Below are 26,072 nucleotides of genomic sequence, written 5' to 3' on the forward strand. Positions count from 1 at the left end.
CTTCAATAATAATTTTTAAAAAAATGGTATTTCGCTAAAAAAACGGAAAAAGGATAACTGTGCCCACCGTGGGGCTCGAACCCACGACCACAAGGTTAAGAGCCTTGCGCTCTACCGACTGAGCTAGACGGGCTGTTGGCGGTTATACAAATTTAACATTTCCTTTAGAAATTCAAATATTTTCTCCAAGTTTCATTCCCATTCATGGTAGGAAGAAATGAAAAAAAAAAATTGTTGCAACCTTATGTTTTGTGTTTTCCCTTTTAAAGGACTCAAAAAATCTCCTTTTGTGTAATATGTTTGTTTTACTAACAATTCAATGTTTTATCTATTTATTTGCAACACATTTTTTTCTTTTTCTTTTGATGTTCAATTTTTGTTATCTTAAATAATTTTGATGATAGATCATGGAATTCAAATTAGATAGATTTCTGTTCTCATATATAGCAGTATGGCACACTTGAAACTCATTTTCTGGATGCAAAATTTCAGGCCTGTCTCTGCTGGAGTTAATAGTTTGTGCAGTAGAAAGAGCCACTCAACATGGGCCTCCTTCACATCTTGCTCTTTCTGAAACTGTCAATCCGAGTTTGATTCGTCATACATGGAGATCGTATAGTGTAGTCTCTAATTTGCAATCTAAATTATGTTATTCATGTTTGTGGAATCATTTGTGTTGGTATTCGGCTTTGCAGGAGGGCTATACAATGTTGAGGATACTTTCTAAGATTTCAAAAAACAAGTTTTAGCTTGGAAATGCTCTTGTAGTCAATCAGAAAAGGAAGAACCTATGTTTTGAGGGTTTTCAGAATTCAAGGCACATCAACTTGAAGTTCAAGTGGATCATTTCCAGATTTCTGGCTTTGAAATGACCTGATATGAGACAATGCATGAGTCAATTTTGGTGCCACACATTGTTGATGAATACAAAGCACCAGACTTGAATCACTTCAAACAACTTCAATTGTTGAATACCACAAGGCCAGAATGGCCACTTTTAGCTTTCAATATGTTCATTTGACAAAGAAAATACTTGGTGGATGGCTTCAGGATTCAATGAGTTGTGCACACATAGCAAACACAAGACAATACTAAAAAACAAACACCGATCCTCATACCCTTATTAGTGTTGGAGACGAATCTGGCTGGCCCACTGAGGAAGACTTTGATGCTTCCATTATCACCGGTGCTTGTTCCAAACAGCTTTGTGTGTCATCACTGGCCATTTTTATGGTCATCTTCTCCACTTCTTCTTGGGTGTATATTTGGATTTTGGACACCACATCACAAAATTCACTGCAAACAGAGAAGAAGAAAAAAAAAAACCCATCATAGGCAAGGATATTTTACACACATCAACAAATAGCAATAAGCATTTTGAAACTTTATAAATAAGGTTTGAGCATCGTTTCCCTCCTGAACAGGGCCAGGTGACCGCCGTGAATGCTAAATATATATTGTTATTAGTTTCTAAGCCTCTTTTTCTTGTTTCCTTGTTTTACTGCTTGCTCAAGCATGTGTCCTACCAATACACATTATTCATGACTCTTCATTTCTGATTCTAAAGACATTGCTTTTTCTTCTTCTCACTGCACAAGTGAATAGGGGGAATGAGCTTCACCAAACACTCCCCTCAGCATCTCTACTGCTACCGCCCCATGGGATAGGGGGGGTCGAGATAAGAGCACCCAAGGAAAATGCCAAACTCTCATTTAATTTCATCCATGCCCCTTGGCGTAGCATTCACCCTGCCTGCTAGATTTGTTGACCCCAAGGACTAGTTTAATTTGGCTATAAGAAAACATTGTGGCATCAGTAACATGCATATTAATTGTGCAAAGCTGAAAGAAAGGATGCAATGCTCAAAAGAATAGAAAAAGGGAGAAAAGTGTAGCAAAAATATCTCACATCTGCAATTACTATTTAATTTAATGCACATTGCCACAAAGACATCAGACGTGCGCTTTGACTAGCATGCAACAAACTGGATAGTGGATAGCAAGGAGAGTGACACTTACTGCCATGGATCATCTCCAACCACCATTACATCATTCTCACTGTCAGTATACAAAACCCACCATCCTTTATCAGGATTGCTTAAAAGGCCTTCCATACCGAATAGACATTCTAGCTCAGTCATCAAGTCATCATATCCATAAAGTCTTGAGAGATCAATGGCTCTTCCAACCAAGCTGCCTTGCCTGTGAACCTTCAGTCGATCAAGTCGAAGTCAGTAGGAGGGGAATAAGAAGTAAAGTTTAACTTCAACCCTAAGGTAACTTACCTTTGCACAACTCCTCTTACCAGAATTTTGAGCTAGGAGTAGGTGATTCAGCAGTGAAGGAGAACCCAAAGAGTTTATATCCAGCCACATTTCCTTTGAAGCATTCATCATGTTGGTTCCTCAAATTTTTTCCAAAAACAGGACTCGAAATATTCTCCAATGGCTTATGGCCATTCAGTGGATTTGGTTTTCTGACCCCGTCCACGGTAACCCCCGCCTTAATTGAGGAAGCATTGTGCAGGACATTGCCTCTTGGAAGTGTAGATCCATAAGAACTCATTGTAGGTTCTTGGCCAGCTTTGTAGAAGTCACTATAAGGAAAATACCTATTTCGAAGGCCTTCTGATGCTAGTGGATAGCAGTTGGTTTTGGGTGGTTGATGCATGTTGAAAGAATTGCAACCAAGATTGGTTTTAGCCCAAACACCAAGGTTGAGATCAGCCTTCTGTGTCAGGGATCTCAATGGACAAATTTCTTGACCCTGCAAGACCTTCGGAAACTTATTAGATTCTTCAAAGATTGTGAAAGCAGTGGAGCAAGCCATCATAAAGTCACTAATATTGGTCTTTCCAATTCCTGTTGATGTAAGACTTTGATGTGCCGGAGATTGCATCTCAAAATCTAATGGGCGCTTTACAGTATCACATCCATATAAGGGTGATATGAAACCTACATTTTCTTGACCTTGCAAGACCTTAGAGGATCTCACTGATTCCTCAAAGTCCAAAAATCCACCCCCTCCTGAAGAAAAAAACATTTTAAAAGATGCTTACATTAACCAAGTATATAAATACAACAATATTACAATCCTAGTGGAAAGGTTTGTACCTGTGACGGGGGTGTCGGGTGCAGCAGCCAGCAGACCTGTCTGCAGTTTCTTCAACCTTGGTGAAGATTGAATGCTCAAGGGTGGGAAAGAAACAGAAGGATCAATTTCCCAACGTGAAACTCTTTCTGGGTAATCATTCGCAATATCTTCATCCCACCTAACCTGTTAAATGTGATGTGCATATGTATGGCTTTGAGTTTTTCTTCTTCAATGTATTAACACAAAGAACGCATAGGAGAAAAATACATGTGCATTTGTATACATATAAAGTGAAAACTTCAATGTCTGATAATAAGTTCATTTAAAAAAAAAAAAACCTGGAATCAACCCTAATATGAGCCAACTTAGATACACAAAAGAGTTTTGGCAATGACAGCTACAAAACTCAGTATGAAGGTACTAATGGATTTTTATCAAACAATTGGAATATATGGGCACCTTCCTAGTTGTTTGTTTCATCAATTATTTGCCATTCTAACAAATAGTTTATCAAAGTTCGTTGGTGTTCTGCATAAAGTATACATATACACATGTAAAGTATTTTCATAAAGACCATATGGATACACATTTCTAATATTTGTGATAAAGACTACACATGATAAACTATACAAATAAAAGCACGAGTACACAAGCTAACATTAGGAGCTCACCATTACGCATCTCCACTTTGAGTTGGGCCATCTGTAAGGATCTGAGTCCCCTATTCCCGTTACTACACCACTACACCTGCATGAAAGGAGTACTACATTATATTCTCAAAATAAAACCATTAACAGGTAAAGGGGAAAGAAACAAAGAAAGAAATTGATTTTAGTCATTATCTGCAATTAATTAAAGAAGACCTTCTCTCTGGCAAATCATCCATTTCAAATTTCATTTTGAATCTTGTTCCAGTGCACACTGGATTTGTGATCCATTTAAAATACTTTTTGAAGGGTATGACAAACTCTGCATCACTGGCCCCGCATTACAGCAATTTGAACAGGCTTACCATTTCATTTCACAGCAAATGCATCACCATGTTGGCATTTAAAATAGGTTTACAAGCTCAGCAACACAAGAATTGAATCACATTCCAACATGAGAATGGAAATCAAACTTTCAGAATGCCTCCTCAAATGCAACTTCTAAAGAGAGCTACTTTGCAATCAGTTTGAAAATTGACTCGATATTTTTCAAATTGACCATTCACTTATAGTAAAGCTCCTTGTGCTACTTTAGTATGCATCAGTTTCTATTTTGATACTTCTAATGAGTATCAAACTTTTCAACCTAATAAAGAACACTATTCATGCTCTTTTTTTAGTTAATTCTTACATCCCCAAATGCTTCTTTATTTTAGATTTTGTTAGGTGAATCCTCTGGAAATGGTGGCCAAAAGTAGAATAAAAAAAATCTCTAAAGATGACTAGGGAAGATGAATGCCAGGTTTCAAAAAGTTTGCATTATAATCATTGTCACCTTAGTGCCCCAACAACGTCAAATCATATGAGAACAAGAATGGGAATAGAATACATTGAGCTTTAAAGAAATTCCATCTGCAGCCTTTCTTCTTATTATCCTTGGCTACTCCCCAACTGTTTTCACCCATTAATGTTGGTAATATACTTTAAAGGTAGCCCTGTAGTAATGCCAAGGCAAAAAGCAGCTGCACATATCTTTCTTTCATATTGTCTCATTCATGAATGTATCTTGCAATATTATTAATGTAATATTTTGCAGGAGGAGGGTAGTGTTGAGAAAAGATCAGGCTCTAACTATCTGGTAAATCATCATATAAACTCAAAGTTTAAAGTCATAGTTTCTTTTGTGTAGCCTTCTTGCATCCTGGTGAATTAAGACTTTGGTAACAATGGATCCATGGGCGTTCACTACCGTCTTATACAGGCTAAATATCAAAGATATATAATATAAAATTTTATATTCACACCAAGTTTCTTAATTTCCTCTATAATTTATACATAGTACTTTTCATTGAAGGGCATTCATTGCTTACTAGAGTTGGATACAATTTAATATATAACTAGATTTAGACCCACATTTCATTGTAGGATTATTTTTTATTTTTTAAATTATGTTTTAAATATGAGAGAAGTAAAATTTTTATATCAAATTTTAATGAATGATAACATTGTGACAAAGATAAGTGTATTTATTTTTTTAATATAAATTATAACTTAATTATATATAAATATAGTTTTTTATTAAATCAAGGTATTAAAAAATATCTTTATTAATATAATAGATATATAAAAATACAAAATAAATAAATAAATAAATATTTTTTTATATATATCCTAAGGAGGGTGGGGCTAAAACACCCCAAACCCAATCTAGACTTAGACAAAACTATTATTTAAAAAAAAGCATCAATTGGATCATGATAATCAAAATCTATAAAATATAGATTGTTTAATCATTCCTACATCCATTAACTTTTTTTTTATAAAATTTATCTAATAAATAAAATTTTAAAAAACAAAGAAAATGATTAAAAAAAAAAGTCAAATGGAGTGGCACATGAATTTATTAAATTAAAGCATTAAATAATTTTTTTAATAAAATGCATATATAAATTTAGAATTTAATAAATAATAAAATATATTTTTTATATATATACCAAAGTCACAGCATAATAACCAAAACCTTACTTTGACCCTAAGCTTAATTTAAAAATACTTAACCCAATTATTTTGAATTAAAAAAAAGTGCACCAATTAGATTGGATCAAATTGAAACTCATCGGATACAAATTATTTTGTCATTTATCTCAATTGATTTTTTTTTATAAAATTTAACTAATAAAAAAAAAGAAAAAAAATTAAAAAAAAAAAGCAAAAGCTTTAAAAAAATAAAGAAAATGAAAAAAGGAGTGTCACATGAACATCCGAGCCGGGGTGGAAACTTTAAATCCATTTCCAACCCAATCCCATTTTCAAAAAAAGAAAAACATTGATTCAATTGTAATTTAAAAAATGAAAAAAAAAAAAAAAAAACACCTATGTTGGATCGTTGAAAATCACAACAAATCGGATATGGATTCTTTTATTATCTCTATTTCCAATGACTTTTTTTTACAGAACTTATCTAATAAAAAATAAAATAAAAAAGTTAAAAAATATAAATAAAATTAATAAAATTAAAATAATAATTAAAAATAATAAAAAGTAGAGAAGGGAGGAAGGATGAGGCCCAACATGGACACCCTATCCTTCTTTCATTCTCTACAAAATTAATATATAAGATATCCATGGGCTATATTGAGGCCTAGGACACAAGTTAGCTCAAGAGGGAGATGAACCACACCGAAATCATACATTTTATTTAAATCACTTACCAGCTTATTTCTTTTCTTTTCTTTACTTTTCATTTTTTGGCCAAATACGAGCTGATTTCTTGAAGTGAAGTAAGCCGAAAGAGACACTTACCTTGGACTGTAGAAGGCATGAAATATGCTTTTGTTAGATATTGCATTAGCTACTGGAGAAAGAACATTTGGATATAAATTCTGTTTTGCAATAACTGAATCAGGAAGACCGTTTTTTTGTCGTACAACTCTTCTAATTCCCAACCTCATCTCTCCATCTACACCCCTACAATGTCGAGAAAAGATAAATCAGGGAACTTCAAATAACTAGGCCAAGGGAACACAAGGCAGCATCATAACTCTAAAACATCCATTTTATATTCATGTGTCAATGAATATTTATGATTCTCAAGTAGCATACAGTATTTCAATTTATCATGAACGTACTACTTGAAAGATGATTCTATCTTCCTTCTATAAAATTTCCCCTTTTGACCAATTTCTAAGTATCAAAAGGGAATTGTACCCTCCACTCTAGGGGAAAACACAACGAATTAATTAATTACTGTCAGAACTTCATATGCATCTTTCAATTTGATTAGTGATAAAGCTATTCACACCTCAGAAAGAGCACTGCATCCCCAGCAACAAGGTTCTTTTGACTCACAAAAATACTCCAGCCTGTAGTAAGGAGATGCCGTTTTGGTTGACCTAAAAATTAATAAACATCAAGCTCTATCAAAGTTTCTTTCAATAGAAAACACGTACTAAATACTTTTAGAATTGTCAAAATCTCTATATGAATTATCCCTGTAGGAAAACATTTAGTTACAAGTAATTATATTCTGTAATCTGTTAATTGTAGTCTGTATATATTTGTATCTCTAAAATTAAAAATTTATATCTCTAAAATTAAGGACATAATATTAGGATAGACAATTCCTTGATTATAAGGATCGGATTTAGGAATATTTAGTTTCTTAGTTTACCCTTTAATTAGTTGTATTTAAATCTATGGTGTTTGTATGATTTGATACACAAGTTTTTCAATATACTCTTATTTTTTCATATGGTATCAAAGCTTTAGGCTCTTCTTGGAAAGAAAAATTTTCAGACTTCATGGCTGAATTTTTTTTTAGGCCTTCATAGCCAAATTCTGTTAAGTTTGTCATACTTTTTTTTTTCTTTTTTGGCCTTCATTGCCTATACTCGTTCAGTCTTAAAAAAGGTAACCATGTCAGAAATAGCAGAATCCGCCGCTACTACTCGATTTGGAGAAGTAACAACTGGTCGAACCACAGGGGAACTACAGAATATCCAAGCTGCATACAGATTGAATGGAAAGAACTACTTGAAGTGATCTCAGTTGGTTCAAACCTTTCTACAAGGGAAAGGAAAATTAAGCCATCTTCTTGGCACTGATCCTGAGAAAGAAGATCCAAAATTTGAGGCTTGGGATGAAGAGGATTCTATGGTTATGTCATGGCTGTGGAATTTTATGACACCAGATATTAGTGACACTTGTATGTTTTTATCCACGGCTAAAGACATTTGGGAATCAATTCGTCAAACATATTCCAAAGTTAAAGATGCTGCTCAAGTTTATGAGATAAAGATCAAGACTGCAGCTCTCAAACAAGGGAATAAGTTAGTCACAGAATAGACACCCTATTTAGTCAGGACCCAAGCCCATTGGGCCTGGTCGAATAGGATTTGGGTCTAAGCCTATTGGACCCGGTTTAGGATCCAATTAGTTGGCCCCAATGTGCTTTTATTTTTATTTTCATTAATTAATATATTTTTTATTTTTTTTATCTATTAATATTTTTATTATTTATCTGCTTTTATTTTTTATTATTATTTATCTATTTCTTTTATTTATCTAATTAATTTTTTGTTATCTATTAATATATTTATCTTTTTATTTTGATTAATTTTCGGTTAAGATTAGGATAAAAAAAAACTGGAATGAATTTGATTGTGATTTGAGAATCGATAGAGTTGAGATTGGATTCAAAGATTGAATCCAAATCTCATAAAGAGTTGAGATTGATCAGAAACTCTTCTTATCAATCCCTATAAATAGGTGCTGGAAGAACAGAAGAAAACACACAAAAAAAAGGTAGACACAGAGAAGAAACAGAAGCTAAAAAGGGGTTTTTGTGTGTTAGAATCCGAGTCGAGTCTTCGAGCTATTTTTCTTTCTCAAGCTGAGCTAAGCCGAGCTGAGTCGTTCCCAGATTTTTTTTTCGTTATTTATTTATTTATTTATATTATTATTATTAGATTAGATTTGTTTAATATTCTTTTATTTTTATCTTTATTTTATTTTTATTTTTATTTTACTTTTCTTTATTTTTATTTTCACTTTTATTTTATTTTATTATTTTATTTTCTTTAAATAAAATAAAAAATATATATTTTTGGGGAAAAGTTGAAAGTATCAATTTTTCTTGAAAATAAGCTTTTCAAAAAATATTTTTAGGGAAAAGTTGAAAGTATTAATTTTCTTTAAAAATAAATTTTCAAAAAAGGTTTTTTTTTTTTTAGGAAAAGTTGAAAGAATCAATTTTTCTTAAAAACAACATTTTCAAAAAATGTGTTTTTTGAGGAAAAGTTGAAAGTATCAATTTTTCTTGAAATTAAAGTTTTCTAAAAAATATTTTTGGGAAAAAGTTGAAAGTATTAATTTTTCTTAAAAATAAATTTTCAAAAAAAGGTTTTGAGGAAAAATTGAAAGTATCAATTTTCTTTAAAAATAAATTTTCAAAAAAGGTTTTTGTTTTTAGAAAATGTTGAAAGTATAAATTTTTCTTGAAATTAAAGTTTTCTAAAAAATATTTTTGGGAAAAAGTTGAAAGTATCAATTTTTCTTAAAAATAAATTTTCAAAAAAAGGTTTTGAGGAAAAATTGAAAGTATCAATTTTCTTTAAAAATAAATTTTCAAAAAAGGTTTTTTTTTTTTAGAAAATGTTGAAAGTATCAATTTTTCTTAAAAATAAATTTTCAAAAAAGGTTTTTGAGGAAAAGTTGAAAGTATCAATTTTTCTCGAAATTAAAATTTCTAAAAGATATTTTAGGGAAAAGTTGAAAGTATCAATTTTTCCTGCACAAACGCAGTCATTTTTTTTTCTTCATTTTTATTTTCTTTTTAAATAATCAGACGATGGAGCCTCTACAAGTGAAACAGTAGTTTCTTGCATACTTTTGAGGTGAAGAAATTTTTTCAATTTTTTGCTAAAAGTATTAGAGTCAATTGAGAATAATTTTTAATAACTAATTACTTGGTAGATTTTTAAGGCTTATTGAATAACACAAAATTAAGTTGGTACCATCTTTTGATGGGCGGTGTGAGGGTGCTATAACCTTTCTCATACATAATCGAACTTTCGAACCCTATTCTGATTAGCAGTCCCGAACCTATTCTTTTAAGGACTCTTAAACTTAGGTATTCCATGAAAGGATAGATTTCTTAGGTGGCCAATCGTACCTAGATAAAAAAGATTGGTGGCGACTCCTTCAAGTCAATGTCTAGCGATAGATCTCCGGATCTAGACGTTATGACAACAGAGTATGCTATTCCTTTTTAAAATCTTTGGCAAATCTCCCGAACCAGACCCTAGAAGACTGTTTAAGGCCATATAAAACCTTTTTCAGCTTGCATACTTTTTTTACTTCTAGATGACCCTTAAATCTCGATGAAACTTTTATATATATTATCCATGAGTCATCTTGTGTTAATACTCCACAGTAAAATGAAGTGACAGAGAGAAAAAATAGTCATTTATTAGCCACAACTCGAGCTTTCCTTTTTCAAGCAAATGTGTCTAAATCTTATTAGAAGAAAGTTGTTCTCACTGCTACACACATTATTAATAGGTTACCTTCAAGGGTTTTGAGATTTAAAATTCCTATGAAACTACTCTCATAATTCTATCCCAACCTTAATACCACAAATAAGCTCACACCTAGGATATTCGGTTGTACATCATTTGTTCATGTTCACAGTCATAATAGGGAAAAATTTGATCTAAGAGGAATTAAGTGTATCTTTGTGGGGTATTCATCAACTCAGAAAGGGTATAAGTGCTATCATCCTCCTACTAAAAAATTTTATGTGTCCACAGATATCACTTTTGAAGAAAGTAAACCATTTTTTACTCAACCTTATCTTTAAGGGGAGACATCATTTATAGAAGATAAGGATAAAAACTTCTTTTTGCTTGACTTGTCGTCTTCATCCAAAACAGTTTCACCCATTAATTCTTTTGAGCCTAAACCCATTTATTTAGAGTTCAAGTCAAACACTGATTTTAAATTTGAACCCATTTCAAACACAGAAGTTGTGACTAAGGATAATACTATTCTTGATTCTATGAAAGAATTATAGGTGTATTCAAGAAAGAAAGTTTCAGCTCCTGAACCAGTGTAAATTCAAGAACCTGATCCTAACTCTGAAAATGAGATAATTACAATCTCTGATTCTATTTCTCAAAATGAGCATGAATTTCTTAAAATTAGTGATTATGATGTACCTATTGCCATTAGGAAAGGAACTAGAAAATGTACTAAACATCTATTATATTCAATCTCTAATTTTGTGTCATTTGAAAAGTTTTCACCATCCCATAAAAATTTTTTTGTGAGCCTAAATACTATTTCTATTCCAACTACATTATCTGAGGCATTATCCAATGAGAAATTGAGGCAGGCAATGAAAATAGAAATAGAGGCCTTAGAGAAAAATAAGACATGGAAACTGGTAGAGTTACCTACAGGAAAACATCCAGTTTGGTGTAAATGATTTTTCACTATAAAGTATAAGACAGATGATACTATTGAAAGATATAAGGTCAGGCTGGTGGCTAAGGGCTACACTCAAACTTATGGAATGGACTATCAAAAAACTTTTGCTCTAGTTGTCAAGATGAATACAGTTAGGATTTTATTATCCTTGGCGGTAAATTACAATTGGCAACTTCAACAATTTGATGTAAAGAATGCCTTTTTACATGGTAATTTGGAATATATATATATATAAGTTTCACCAGGATTTAAGGGTTATCTAGAAGCAAAAAAAATATGTAAGCTGAAAAAAGGCTTTATATGGCCTTAAATAGTCTCCTAGGGCTGGGTTCGGAGATTTGCCAAAGTGATGCTAGGAATGGAATATAAACAGAGTCAAATGGATCATACACTGTTTATCAAGCACTCAGATTCAGGGAAGGTCATAGTTCTATTAGTATATATTGATGATATAATTGTAACTAGAGATGATGAAGAAGAAATAGTCTCAAAAACAGTGTTTGACCAAAGAATTTGAAATAAAAGAGCTAGGGAGATTGAAGTATTTCTTAGGAATTAAAGCAGCCCACTCACATCATGGTATTTTTATCTCACAACAAAAATACGTAATGGATCTTTTGAAGGAAACTGAGAAGCTCGCATGTAAACCTGCAAATACCCCTATAGATCCTAATCATAAGCTTGGAGAAGCTAATGAAGATGCTGCTGTAGATAGGGAGATGTACCAGATATTAGTTGAAAGACTTATTTATCTCTCACATACTAGACCTGACATAGCATATGTTGTGAGTGTGATAAGTCAATTTATGCATAGTCCTAAAAAAATATACCTACAGGCTGTCTATCGTGTACTTCACTATTTGAAGGCTAATGCTGGGAGAGGTATCTTGTTTAAAAGAAATTCAAGGTTGGTACTAGAGGCATATACAGATGTTAATTATACAGGTTCAGTAATTGACAGAAGATCTACCTCAGGCTACTGCACTTTTTTAGGTGGTAATCTTGTAACTTGGAAGAGTAAAAAACAAAATGTGGTGGCAAGATCAAGTGCTGAAGTAGAGTTTAGGGCAATGACTCAAGGAATTTGTGAACTACTATGGTTAAAGATTATTTTAGAAGCCTTGAAGATCAAATGGGATGGATCGATGAGACTTTACTGTGATAACAAATCTGTAATAAGCATTGCACACAATCTTATGCAACATGACAGAACAAAATACATTGAAGTAAACCGACACTTCATAAAGAAAAAACTAGAAAGTGGATTGATTTGCAACCCATATGGATCAACCAAGGGTCAACTTGCAGATGTGTTGACTAAAGACCTCAACAATGCAACATTTCAGGAAATTATTTTCAAACTGGGAATGGAAAACACCTATTCACCAACTTGAAGGGGAGTGTGAGAAAACATTTAGTTACAAGTGGTTGTATTCTGTAATCCGTTGATTGTAATCTATATATATCTGTATCTCTAAAATTAAGAATTTGTATTTTTAAAATTAAGGATAAAATATCAGGATAAACAATTCGTTGATTATAAGGATCATATTTAAGAATATTTAATTTCTTAATTTACCCTTTAGTTAATTGTATTTAAATCTACAAGTGTTTGTATGATTCGGTACACAAGTTTTTCAATATGCTCTCATTTTTCCACAACCCTATATATATGTCGAAACCTCCACTCAACTCCATGCAGGTCTTTGGCAACAAGCTCTTGTGAGGGCCTCGTCTGTTTATAATCCTGAAATTAAGGCAAACAACATTACATCTACAAGAAATTTCTATGGTCAATAAGCAGCCTTGTAACTAGTACATGAGGGATTAAAAATATAAAATCACACCAGTGGAGGAAAACAGTCTTCGGCAGCTCTACGAGGAACAGAGAACCCTCCATGGGAGCTTGTGTCAGAAGTTGTTAGCGTCTTGCAAAACATGTGAGGGGTTGATTTTGTAGGCAATCCACCACCTCCCTCATCCTCACCTAGTTCATTCAGCTGCTTGTCCTCCAAATTAGGCCCTCCCAACTGCACAAAATCCCAAATTGGAATCACCAAAACATAAATTGGGAGTGCCTCTTAGAAGGGAGAGCATGCTGATAGGATCACAGGCATTTATTCCAGTCACTAGAATCCTAAGAAGTTGCACTGTAAAACCCCCCACTTCCCCATAAAATGTAATACCAAAAATAACAATTTTTTCTTAATATTATACGAGTAACGCATTCAAATATTTTAAATCCTATAAAAAGCCCAATCGGCTATAGCTTCAGTTAAAGAATTATATACCTCGGGTTGAGGAAGTAAAGTGACCCGCGTATAGAACTCATCATTCTACTTATTCGCCTAAAGAAAGAAAGACAAAAGGAGACTTCAATTTAAGCAACCAAATTGAAGGGAAATGTAAAGTTATGGCCTTCAGGGGAAGCTAGTTTATAGGAAGAATGCAAAGACAATTCAATTTAAAAGAAGAAAATTTTATTACTTACGAGAAGCTGGACATTCACCACTTTGCAGAAGATTTGAGGAGGAAAATCAAAGGTGGGCATTCCATGGAAAAGAAAGGAAAGGCAGAGGCAACTTGTTCCAGATGACCCTGAGGGAAGTAAACAACAACATTTCCTTCTTTGGGAAGTGAGGTGAGAGGACCAGCAAAAGTATGCCAAAGCTCCAAATAAATGGAAGAGGAACAAGGAGGTGAAGCTGAGTTTGCAGAACACGAAGAAGATGAAGAGGACAAACAGTTAACACAAGCACTGGCTTTGTCACAGTCACCTTTGCAAAGTGCACTCTTCTCCACCTCATTCACTGCATGGTTTAGATCAATTTCCATGAACACCCCAAGTTCTTTTTTTTTTAATATTTCGCCTCAGTGCAAGTACAACCACATAACCGACTACAAGAAACAAAATATTAGGAAAATTTAAGAAAAGAGTAGAATGAGAGTAATTAAAGAAAAGGGTACCACAGAAAGCTGAAAAAACTTCAGAAAAAAAAAAGGAAATGAAGTCAAATCATCGCCAGGAAATTTTGATATTCTTATTAAAGGGTACCCACAAAGCTAGAACATGGGAAGAGTAGCAGAAGATGAATAGAAAACAAGTCATATTTTTGACAGAGGATACCCAAAGCTAGAATGCTAAAGGATAAAGGGAAGAAAGAAAAGGGTGTCAAATAAATAACAAGGAATTCAAAGTATGACTCCTCCCCCATTTACAGGTACTGAGAAGAGGGAGCAGCCGACATAGACAATTGCTCATAGGAAGAACAGAAACAAAAGGCAAGAAAAGCCAATGCGGTAGAGGATTGTGTCTTTTGGCTTTTGGACTTGAAGCGAGAAAGAGAAAAGAAACTGTGTGGGGTGGACAAGCTAAGACGGTACAGAACCCACACTTCCCACCGGCCATTCCCTCCTCCTCCTCTCTTTCTGTCTTTTTTTTTTTTTTTCTGATTTAAGATTTTTATTTTTTTATTACTTCTTATTAGTACTTTTAGGTCTACTTATTATATATATATATATATATATATATATATATTAGATTTCGTAATTTCAAATATAATGTAATGATGTAATATAAAAATAATATAAAATAAAACAAAATAATTTAAAATTTTAACAAAAATAATGCATAAATTTATTTGATATTATATAATGAATATAAATATACAAAATAGCTGAATCTAAAGCCTGCCTCCGAGACAAAAGGGTTTTTCAATCCAATGAAACAAAAACCAACAGAACTGTTTTAGCCTACTTTTCCTGAATAACAGTATTAAAATTCAACCTATGCTAGCCTTAGAAATAATATTCGACGATTGTCGAAAGTTTTAGCATATTAAAAATGTAGCTTCATTTATTTTAAAAAATAATTGAGTGATTATTTCATATTAAGATATATTATATGTTTCAACGAAATTTTATATTGAATTTATAAATTATTTATAAAAATAATAACAAGTAACGAAAATTGAATATTAATCTTATAAATGAAATATTAAAAAAAATTAAGTTTAAAAAAATTAGTATAAAATTATACATTTATCTATTAAAATTTTACAATTAAATTAACCTCATGCAAAGTTATAGTAGTTAAGGTGTGAAAAGCAAATGATTCAAAATAAACCTATCCATAGGTCGGGTTCAAGTCAAACTTAATATGATATTTTAACATTTTAAACAGCTCAGATTTGGCTTAACCCAACTTTTTAAATCTTATTTTTTGCTAAAGTTTGTTCCTATATGCAATAATAAAGTTTAAATCCATCTAAAAGCATTGATATTTAGATATAAGGAAAGAATTTTTTTTCAATTTTTTGTAAACTATTAATTTAACTATTTTAATTAAATTTATAAGTTATTGGGTTTAGATCCAATTTAATTTTATTCAATATAATTTAAAATTAAATCATTATTTTGTATTAAAAAAATTAACTTTATTATATTATAAATAATAAAACAAATAAGCTTTATTCCATTATGATAAAACAATATTTTTTTATTTTCAAGTCGAGCCCAATTCTTAAGTTATAAGACTTAAGCCCGATCTTAGTTTTTATTGAGTCTTATTTATTTATTCAGATTTATGTAACGGACTTAACATTCATATCAAAATCTTTAAAATTTTGGTCAAAATTTTGGATTCAAACAAATTATCCGACCATGAGTAAGTTTAGTCTAAAAGAATAAGATCAAAATATAATAGGATAAATTCTTTTTTAGTTTTTGATTTTATTCAGTTTGGTGAAAAGAGATATATTATATAAGAGGGTAGACATAGCAATAGTGTCATAAATATTAAAAAAAATAAAAAAATTAAAAATGAAAGAGAATTGTTGACATAAATGTTCATTTGATCGGTTTAATTAATTTTGAATTAAATTTAATTATTTAAAATTAAATTAATTAATTTATATTAATTTATTTTCATTAATTAAAATGAATTTTTTAATTTAAAAAATTAATTAAACAAAATTAATTCAGTCATTTTGATTAATTTTTTTAGTTAATCAAATAATAAAATATATTAATTAAATTATATTTTTAATTTTTAATTTCTTATATTTAAAATAAATTAAATTAAATCATTAAATAAAAAATTTCTAATATCAAAATATTAAGTTAAAAATTTTAACAACTTGAAATGAATGAATAATTTCATATATATTTAGTTATATATATAAATTTTATTGAATTTAATTAAAATTTTAATTAATTCAATTTTTAAATTAATTAATTAAATATTAAATTTTTAAAATCATTTTTAATAATTAAAAAAATAATTTAAAATTTAATTAATTAATCAAATTAAATCAAATTTTTATCGCCTCATTAGTAACAGTAAACAACATAGGGCCAAGGCCCATCGTGGGCGAGTTTTTAGTTGTTAGGACTCAGTGAGTCAGAAAAGCAGCACATCAGTAGTCCCGCTTAGGGATGGCATCGGGTCGGGTTCAGGGCGGGTTTTGCTCGCCCCGAACCCGACCCAATTTATGCTATCCTAAACCCGAACCCGACCCGAATTTTTTAAATACCAGAACTCGACCCGATACTATGTAAATCGTACCCGACCCGACCCGAACTGAAATTAATAAAATATTATTTTTTAAAATATAAAATATTATTTTTTAAATATAAATATTTAAAAATATCATTATATAAATATATATATAAATAATTAATTAATTTAAAAAATAATTTTTTAATAATATCGGGTCGGGTAGGGTTGGGTTTTAGGCATACCCGAACCCGACCTGACCTCGATTGTAGCTAAATTTACCCGACCCGACTCCGACCCGAAACCCGAAATTAAAAAAAAAACCCGACCCTATAAGATTGGGTCGAGCCGAAACCCGTCGGGGACGGGCTTGATTGCCGTCCCTAGTCCCGTTCTTTGGTAATCTCTTGTCTCATCGATCAGACACTAAAAACATTCTATTAGATACCCTTCCCCCTATATATTTGCCTTTTTGTAATGCGTGAAATTTTTTCTCCACTTGTTTTTTTTTTTTCGTCTCATCAAAAATTATATTATTTTTGTTTTAAGAATATTCTAATGATTAAAATTTAACATTTTATTTTTTAAAAATTTGGAATTGTGATTTATGAAAATAAAACAAATATTATCTTTTATTTTGTAATTTAATACTATTTGTATCAAAATATATTTTCTTTATTTAAATCATTAAATCATGAATTTAGAATAAGGGATTTTTTCTTTGTAAGTGAAAAAAAAATGATGAAAATTTTATTGTAATTATTTGTATTTTACAATAAAGCTTAAAGTTTATTTATACTGAAGTAAAATATTACAAAATGAAAAATACAATAAATAAAAATAATGACTAAATCAATTCTTATAATTATTTAATTAATATTTAATATTCTCTAAATCAATATCAAATCAATATAAAATATTACTAGAATAATATCATAAATCTAGAATATTACTAGAATATTACAAAAATATTATTGACATCCAAACTCATTATGGTAATGTAGAGGCCAACTTAAGTTTGAAAACTTGGACAAAACATTGATTAAATTGATGTAATTTGGTGAAGATATCTGTTTTTTTATCAGCACTGATAATAGGAACAAGTCAAAAAGTTTGAGCAAGCAAATGGTGACGAATGAAGTGACAGTCAATTTCAATATGTTTAGTATGCTATAAAAAATATCATTGTGAGCTATCTGAATGGCATTTTGATTGTCAAAAAATATAAAAGTACTAGAGTAATGAAAAATACCTGTATCCTGAAATGGTTATCGTAGCCATAGAAGTTTTGATGTGGCATCTGCAAGTGCTCGATACTCAGCTTTAGTGTTAGAATGGGATATCACAATTTTTTTTTTTTACTTTGCCAAAAAATAAGAGAATAACCAAGAAAAAAATAGTAGCCTATAATAGAATGATGATCAATAGGATCCCTACCTAATCAATATCACAATAACAACGCAAGTCCAAATAAGAACTAGAAGATACCTTTGACGTATTATAGGATTCGAAAAACAGTAACAAAATGAGTAGATTGAGGATCAAATAGAAATTGACTAACCAAATGAACAATATAGGCAATATCTAGACGAGTAACAGTCAAGTACATAAGATTACCCACTAGAGTTCGATACAAAGAAGGGTTTAGAAGTGGTATACCATCAAAAGGAGAAAACTTCAAATTCTATTCAAGTGGTGATGATACAATCTTACTATTAGTAAAACCTGCTCGAGCAATAAGATCAAAAGCATACTTTGTTTGAGACAAATGTAAGTTGGTAAAATCACTAGTGACTTTAAGGCCCAAAAAATAACTCAAAGGACCAAGATTTGTCATCCCAAACTTAAAATGAAGAAACGTTTTCAAATCTTGAATACCATTTGTATCATTACTTGTAATCATCATGTCATCCACATAAAGTAAGAGAAAAGTAATATAATTTTCAGTAGTTTGAATAAACAAAGTAAAATTATAATTATAGATATAAAACCAAATTGTGTAATAGTGATACTAAACTTCAAGAACCAAGCTTTAGGGGCTTACTGAATACCATATAGAGCACATAAAAAACGGTAGATCATGTTGAAAGGTATAGACAAACCATGAGATGGCTTCATATAGACTTTCACAGCAAGATCACCATTCAAGAAGGTATTTTTAACATCCATTTAAAAGGTTGCCATTTTTTAGTTGCTGCAACAGCTAATAATGAATAAACAGATCGAGACATGCAACTGGAGCAAAATTTTTTTCATAGTCAATGTCATATTCTTGTGTAAATCTTGGAGCAACAAAACGAGTTTTGTAACGTTCCACTAACCCATAAGATCGAGTCTTAATCTTGTAAACCTACTTATAATCAATCACTAACTTATTGAAAGGTCATTCAATAATTTCTCAAATACAAGTTTTCTCAAGAGCCTGAAGCTCTTCTGCCATTACTTGCTGTCACATAAGATTAGAGATAGCTTTATGAAAATTGTAAAGTTTATGTAATGTGGCTAAAGCATAATAACAATGAAAATCATGAAGTTAAGTGTTGAGTTTCCTTACTCGAGTGAAACGACAAAGTGGATGTAGTATATATGGTGAAAGGACAACTGTATAATAAGAGCCTCAGTTAGATCAGACATAGTAGAAGTGAAAGAAGATGGATCACTGTTTGAGTAAAAAGTACCTATAATAATATCTTTATTTTAAAAAAATTAAAAAATGAATATATATAAAAATACATAGAGAGAACATGGTGAATGTAATGAAGACACATTGGTGAACTTTTTATATTCCCAAAAAATTACATATCTTGAGATGCAAAGACATTTAGACACTAAATCATAACATCTATGCCCCTTGTGTTTTATATTATAACCCAAAAAATAACACAATCTAGCTCTAGGTTCAAGTTTAGTCCTTTCATAAAAAAGAAGTAAAACAAAGTAAGCATATCCAAAAACTTTAAGAGAATGATAATTAGGTACTTTATTATATAGACACTCATGAAAATATTGTATGCCTAATATTGGTGTAGGAACATGATTAATAGTGTAAACAAAAGTAAGTAGTTTCACCTCAAAAATATTCAAAAAAAAAAAATGAGAAAAGCATGAACTGTGTCAAAAATATAATGATGTTTTTCTTTAACTCGACCATTTTGTTGTGAAGTATATGGGTAATACCTACGAAGAAGAGTCCTATCATCATTTAGTAAGTTACGAAACTTAATTTTTGTATATTCAATAGCTTTGTCAGACCTAAAGATTTTTAATTTTCTAGAAAATTAAGTTTGTATCATGTTATTGAATTCATGAAAAATTGATATTTGTTTGAATAAATATATCCAAGTATAACGAGAGAAATTATCAATAAATATAACAAAATAACGTAAACCTCCTAAGGTTTGTGAAGGAGCTAGACACTAAATATTAGAATGAACTAAATCAAAAGGAACAGATGAGAGAGAATCACTTTTATTAAAAAGTAAAGCACTTTGTTTTTCAAGTTGGCAAGACAAGTAATCAAAAATATTATAAGAAACATTACCTAAGACACCAATGGAAGCAAGTGACTTTATTTAAGAAGTAGATACATGTCCTAGCCTATAATGCCATAAATTTAAAAACTAAAGAGTTGGTTGTTTGAAATATAACAATAGTAATCAAATGTAGTGAAATTTTCAAAGTTTTAAGATCAAATAGTGTTTCAACCTTATGCCCTATCTCAACTTTCTAACTTGTTTGTAGATCTTGCATAATACAGCCATATTATTATGAAAAATACAAATCAAGATCAAGTTCACAAAGTTAGCTAACAAAAAGAAAATTAAGGCAATATTAGAAACAAGGTAAGTTTCAAATATACATAATTTTGAGGTTTCAATATTACCAATGTGGCTTGCTTTTAAGATAGATCCATTTGCTGTTTTAATTATTAGACTATTAAGTACATGTATCTTGCTTTTAAACAAAAAAAGATTAGTAGTCATATGACTTTTATAGGCAATATCAAACAATCAAATATTATTTGATGTAACAGTAAACATGGCAGGAACATGAGATTGAAATAATACTTAATTGAGCAAAGTTTAAAAATCAATGGTGGAGATTGTAATAGTCTTAAAAGAAAACTTAAAAGTGTTTGGTTTAGTGGTTGCTACAGCAGCAGCCTTGTTAGTGCGAGAATCATGAATTAGACTACCGTTACAATGATATTTAGCTCTACATTTATGAATGAGATGATTAGTCCTCCCACATCGTGAACATTTGTGAAAAGTAGAGTTAGTACTTTTTTGAAGAGCAGCAACAACAATAGTATCAATATTATGAGTCCGACTCATATCCAACTAAGTTTTTTCATATATCAATTCCATAAAGGGCATTATCCATAGTTAGTAAATGATGTCGTTGCAAAAGTGAAGATCTAGTATTATCAAATTCATCTCAAAGTATCATTAGAAATTGAATAAAATAAATTTGGTTTTGATAAGTAATAAAATTACCAGTATCATTTTCATCCTTAAATTTAAGTTTAAAATTTTTAAGCATATCCCATAAATATTGCATTTTAGAATGAAATCATCAATTGACTAACTTGGTTCTTTATGAAGACGAGATAAGGTGGTCAAAATATTATATTGATGAGTAAGGATAGTAGAGCTATTCTGTGTGGCAATAAAATCTTAAGCATTTTTTGCAAGTTCAAATCGTCCAAAATATACATTAATAGAAAGAATAGTGGTGTTAGTGAACCATTTCAGAATTTGATGATTCTTACTTTCTTATTCCTTTAGTCGATTTATAAATTTATCATCAGATTCTTCTTCTTTTCTTTTTTGTGCTTTACGTTTTTCAGTAACAACAAGCCATAATTTCATTTCCTTTAAATAACTACTCATAGTTGTAACTTACCGATTATAGTTATTTCCATCAAAGATAATTGAAATTGGTTGTAGATTTTTTCATTGAATACATTTCATTAAGCTCTTAAAAAAAAAAAGATGTAAGAAGTTATGGGTATTGATATAAAAGATAAATCTTAAAAATAAAAAGAAAAACCTAAAAAAAATTGAAGTGCAAAAGCAAAAATGAAGTTATAAATGACAATTAACCAAGAATGAGAATAAATAAATATTGATTATTCCAAAGTAATTTACCTTCGAAAATGAACCATAAAATCTCTTTGATACCATAAAAAAGAAAAAAATGATGAAAACTTTATTATAATCACTTATTTTTTTATAATAAAGCTTAAAGCCTATTTATATAGAGATAAAATATTATAAAATAAAATTTATAATAAATAAAAATAATGACTAAATAAATTCTTATAATTATCTAATTAATATATAATATTCTCTAAATTAATATCCATTCAATTTAGAATATTATTGAAATATTGTTAGAATAATATCATCAATTTAAAATATTATTAAAATATTATTAAAATATCATTGATAGCAAGTATTAATATTTAAATATTATTTTATATATAATCAGTAGAATTTTTAAATTTTATGAACAAAATTAAAATATTATTATATATTTTATTTATCATATTAATTATTTTAATAATGATGTATGAGATAATTTGGTTAATTCTCAAATGTAAAAAGCACGCGAGAAAGGAGCGAGTGAGAGAGGATCATGGCATTATAAGAGAAAGTGATGCCATTGGAAGGCCGGCGCCTTTGGCTGCTTCATGACCCCACCACATACATTCTTCTCTCTCTCCCCTCGGTTTCCCAACCCAGTCAACCCTTCCATTTCCATATTATTTACTAATTTAGGCCATGAACGGAATTACTCCTATTTTATACATTAAGGATTAAATTTTTAAAATTTATAAATGATTTTATCATATATTTATTTGATAATTATATTAATTAATTTTAATAACATTTTATAAATTTGTAATAGTCTTTTAACTAATTTATTAAATTTAAAAATTTTCATTGTCAATGTATAAAATAACTTTTTTTAATAAAAACTATTGGTTTAATTTCATACCATAATAAATTTAGCTAAAAATTATATTTGCAATTACAAAAAAGTTAAACAATTTGGACAAGATTTTAGAAATTTATTATCAATTTATAAAAAAAATACAATTAGTTTTTATAAAAAATAATTAAACTAAAAATTAAAGCATGAAAATAAGCAATCGAGACTAATTAATTTTAATATAACTTTAAAATAAAATCTTAAATTATAAATATTGGGTATCTTTTTAGAGACAAATACTGAAATTATATATATAAATAAATGTCACTTACCTTACTAATAGTTCTACTGAAATCTTTTCAACCTCGATCATTATAACTAACGAAATTCTGATTCGTTTGATTCAAAAAGCAGGCAATAATTAAAAAATATATTATTTATAATTATTATAATCTAATTAATTAATTAATTATAATTTAATATTATGTTAAATTTATAAAAAAAAAATTATATGATAGAAGAGAATTGCCTCTTCTTATTTTTCTTGTATAATCTTAAAAGAAAAATGTGAATGCTTTATTTATATAACTCTTGAAAGACTCCTCAAAGGATGCTACTATCTAGAGTTAAAAAATTATCTCTTGAATGTTGCAAGTTCAAAAACTTGGAATAGGAGAAATGAGATTATAAAATAGGAGAAAATTGTTGGGAAAAAATAACACTCACGCGCAGCAACCACACATAAAATAACAAGCTCAAATCAAGAATAAAAACACACAAATATATTTGGTTCGGTCCAACTCAAAATGGCCTACTCCAAACCTAATCTACTATCAAATAAATCTTTATAATTGTGAGACTTTTAGAATGAGAAAAGTCTCCTAAAACTCTTTACTCAAAACTTAACCCAAAACCCAATTACACCCTTTAATAGCCTACTCACTTAGCTATTCTCTTGGTGTCTAACTCTCTGGGGTTACTAAACTAAAACCAAAACATCTTATTTATAAGGGTGAAACCCTTTATACTTTTACTAAACTCCCTGTGGGATACAAGACAAACTCAAACTCACTTAACTTTCGATATGAAATTATGAGATTCAAGGCAAATCCTAACAAATCCTCCCTTGACTTGAATCTCCAAACACTTCAACAGTATTTGTAAAGCTAACACGCTTATCTTTCTTCTTTTCTTTCATCACAGACATCTCAAAAACTGAGCCTCCATCAAACATGTACAAGTGATTGACCCTATTCCCTTGTAGAATCACACTACCATTCTTATACACTTTCAACCAATCATTACTACCATAAAATATGTACCTCCGAGAAGCTAACTCACCCAAAGCAATCAAATTGTAGTGACAATTTGATACATACCTTACATGACGAAGTGTCCTAATAATATCATTGTGAGATCTAAGGTAAACACTCTCAATGCCTTGAATCTGTACATTTTTTTTGTTAGCAACCACAATATCCCCATACTTTTCATTCTCATTCAACTCCACAAAGTAGCTCATATCATTGTAAACATGAACTGTAGTAGCTGAATCTAAAACCCAACATTTATCACTTTTCAAAGTCTGAGTCTTATCCACACAAGTTGTCAAAACAACATCATCATCATCATCAGACACGACAGCAGCAGTATCACTCTTTTCTTCATCTGATTTCTTCTCATCATTCGCCCTTTTAAAACCAGCCATATCCCTTCTCAGCTTCCTGCAGCGCACTTGGATATGTCCTTTCTCACCATAATAATAACATTCTACATCACTGTAATCTCTGTCTCTTGACTTAGATCTCCATCTTGATCCATCAATCCTCTTTTGAGTCCTCCTTCGATCAAAACTCTCTACAGCTAGTGTACTCCCCACAAGTGATAAGTTTTGAGCTCCTATAAACCTTTCATTTTCACGCAACATGGCAATCACATCATCTAACTTCAAAGTAGACCTGCCCACCAACACAGTCTGAACTAAAGGCCTATAAGACTTGGGCAAAGATGACAACAAAATTAAAGCCCTCTCTTCATCTTTTAACTCATCAACAAAAATCGCTAGCAATTGAGAAACCAATTTATTAAACCTATTCAGGTGATTATGAAGACTCATACCTTCTTTCATCTTCAGAGAATACAGATCCATCTTCAAACATAATCTATTAGTCAACGACTTCAAAGTATAAATACCTTCAAGTTTATCTCACAAACTCTTCGGAGTACTCTCAGTCAACACACTGTATTTTACCTCTGGAGCTAGCGCCAATCTAATAGTACTAACAGCTTTCTTCTGAATCCTATTCTAATTAGCATCAGACATTCCCTCAGGCTTACTATTCTCTAATGCCTGATCCAATCTTTGTTGTACTAACAGATCTTGAATCGTACTTTGTCATAACATAAAATTACTCTTTTTATCAAATAATGTAATCTTAAACTTAGGCATAAGCATACCAGACATACTTTCTTCAGACATCTTCAAACACTGTTTCACGATCTCTTGGACCCACGAACCTTAAATCTCGAATCTCGAACCTCGAACCTCGCTCTGATACCACTTATTGAGAAAAAACAACACCTATGCACAGCAATCACACATAAAATAACAAGTTCAAATCAAGAATAAAAACACACAAATATATTTGGTTCGGCCCAACTCAAAATGACCTTCTTCAAACCTAATCCACTATCAAATAAATCTTTACAATTGTGAGACTTTTAAAATGAAAAAAGTCTCTTAAAACTCCTTACTCAAAACTTAACACAAAACTCAATTACACCCTTTAATAGCCTACTCACTTAACTATTCTCTTGGTGTCTAACTCTCTGGGATTATTAAACTAAAATCAAAACATCTTATTTATAAGGGTGAAATTTTTTATACTTTTACTAAACTCCCGATGTGAGATACAAGACAAACTCAAACTCACTTAACTTTTGATATGAGATTCTAAAATTCAAGGTAAATCTCAACAAAAATTATCTTTTATTATGTAATCCAATATCATATGCATCAAACAATTTGAAATGGAGAGCTAAAATTCAAAATTATTATATCTAGCCGGATGCCAAAGATATTTTGAAATTTAGAAAATTTAAAATTTTAAAATTTTAAATTCAAGTTTTATAAGTTTGATTTAATTATATATTGATTAATTTATTGATTGATTCATCTATTTAATTAATTAATTTTTTATAAGTAACTCTCAGATGTGATTTTTTTTTTTTTGTATTTCATAAAAAAATCATCTGACTAATCCTAATTTTTTTTCAAAAAAAAATTATTTAAAGAGTGAGGTTCCACTGCCCTAGAAAAGCACGTGGGGATGGCATATTTTCGCTTTTCTTCACAAAGAGAAGCTATTGAGATGTCACACCAATATTACTCCCTAAAATATGAAATGGATG

General features: G+C 30.3%; 1 non-coding gene and 1 pseudogene across 2 annotated transcripts; both read right to left on the minus strand.

The window, feature by feature from the left end:
* Positions 1-60: 60 nt before the first annotated feature.
* Positions 61-133, minus strand: TRNAK-CUU (transfer RNA lysine (anticodon CUU)). Its single transcript has one exon. It is a non-coding gene; the product is annotated as a tRNA-Lys (tRNA).
* An 821-nt stretch (positions 134-954) lies between these two features.
* LOC111304401 (auxin response factor 4-like) lies at positions 955-14,670 on the minus strand (annotated as a pseudogene). The gene is made up of 13 exons (XR_016327069.1): positions 13,719-14,670; positions 13,519-13,575; positions 13,075-13,257; positions 12,891-12,974; position 12,807; positions 7,041-7,131; positions 6,536-6,706; positions 3,956-4,069; positions 3,764-3,839; positions 3,113-3,275; positions 2,285-3,025; positions 2,019-2,209; positions 955-1,296 (listed from the first exon to the last, which is right to left on the minus strand). The product of XR_016327069.1 is annotated as an auxin response factor 4-like (transcript).
* Positions 14,671-26,072: the final 11,402 nt, after the last annotated feature.

The sequence above is a fragment of the Durio zibethinus genome, chromosome 13, assembly GCF_047325235.1.
Source record: "Durio zibethinus cultivar Kanyao isolate XHJ-2024 chromosome 13, ASM4732523v1, whole genome shotgun sequence".
Taxonomy (NCBI): Eukaryota; Viridiplantae; Streptophyta; class Magnoliopsida; order Malvales; family Malvaceae; genus Durio; species Durio zibethinus.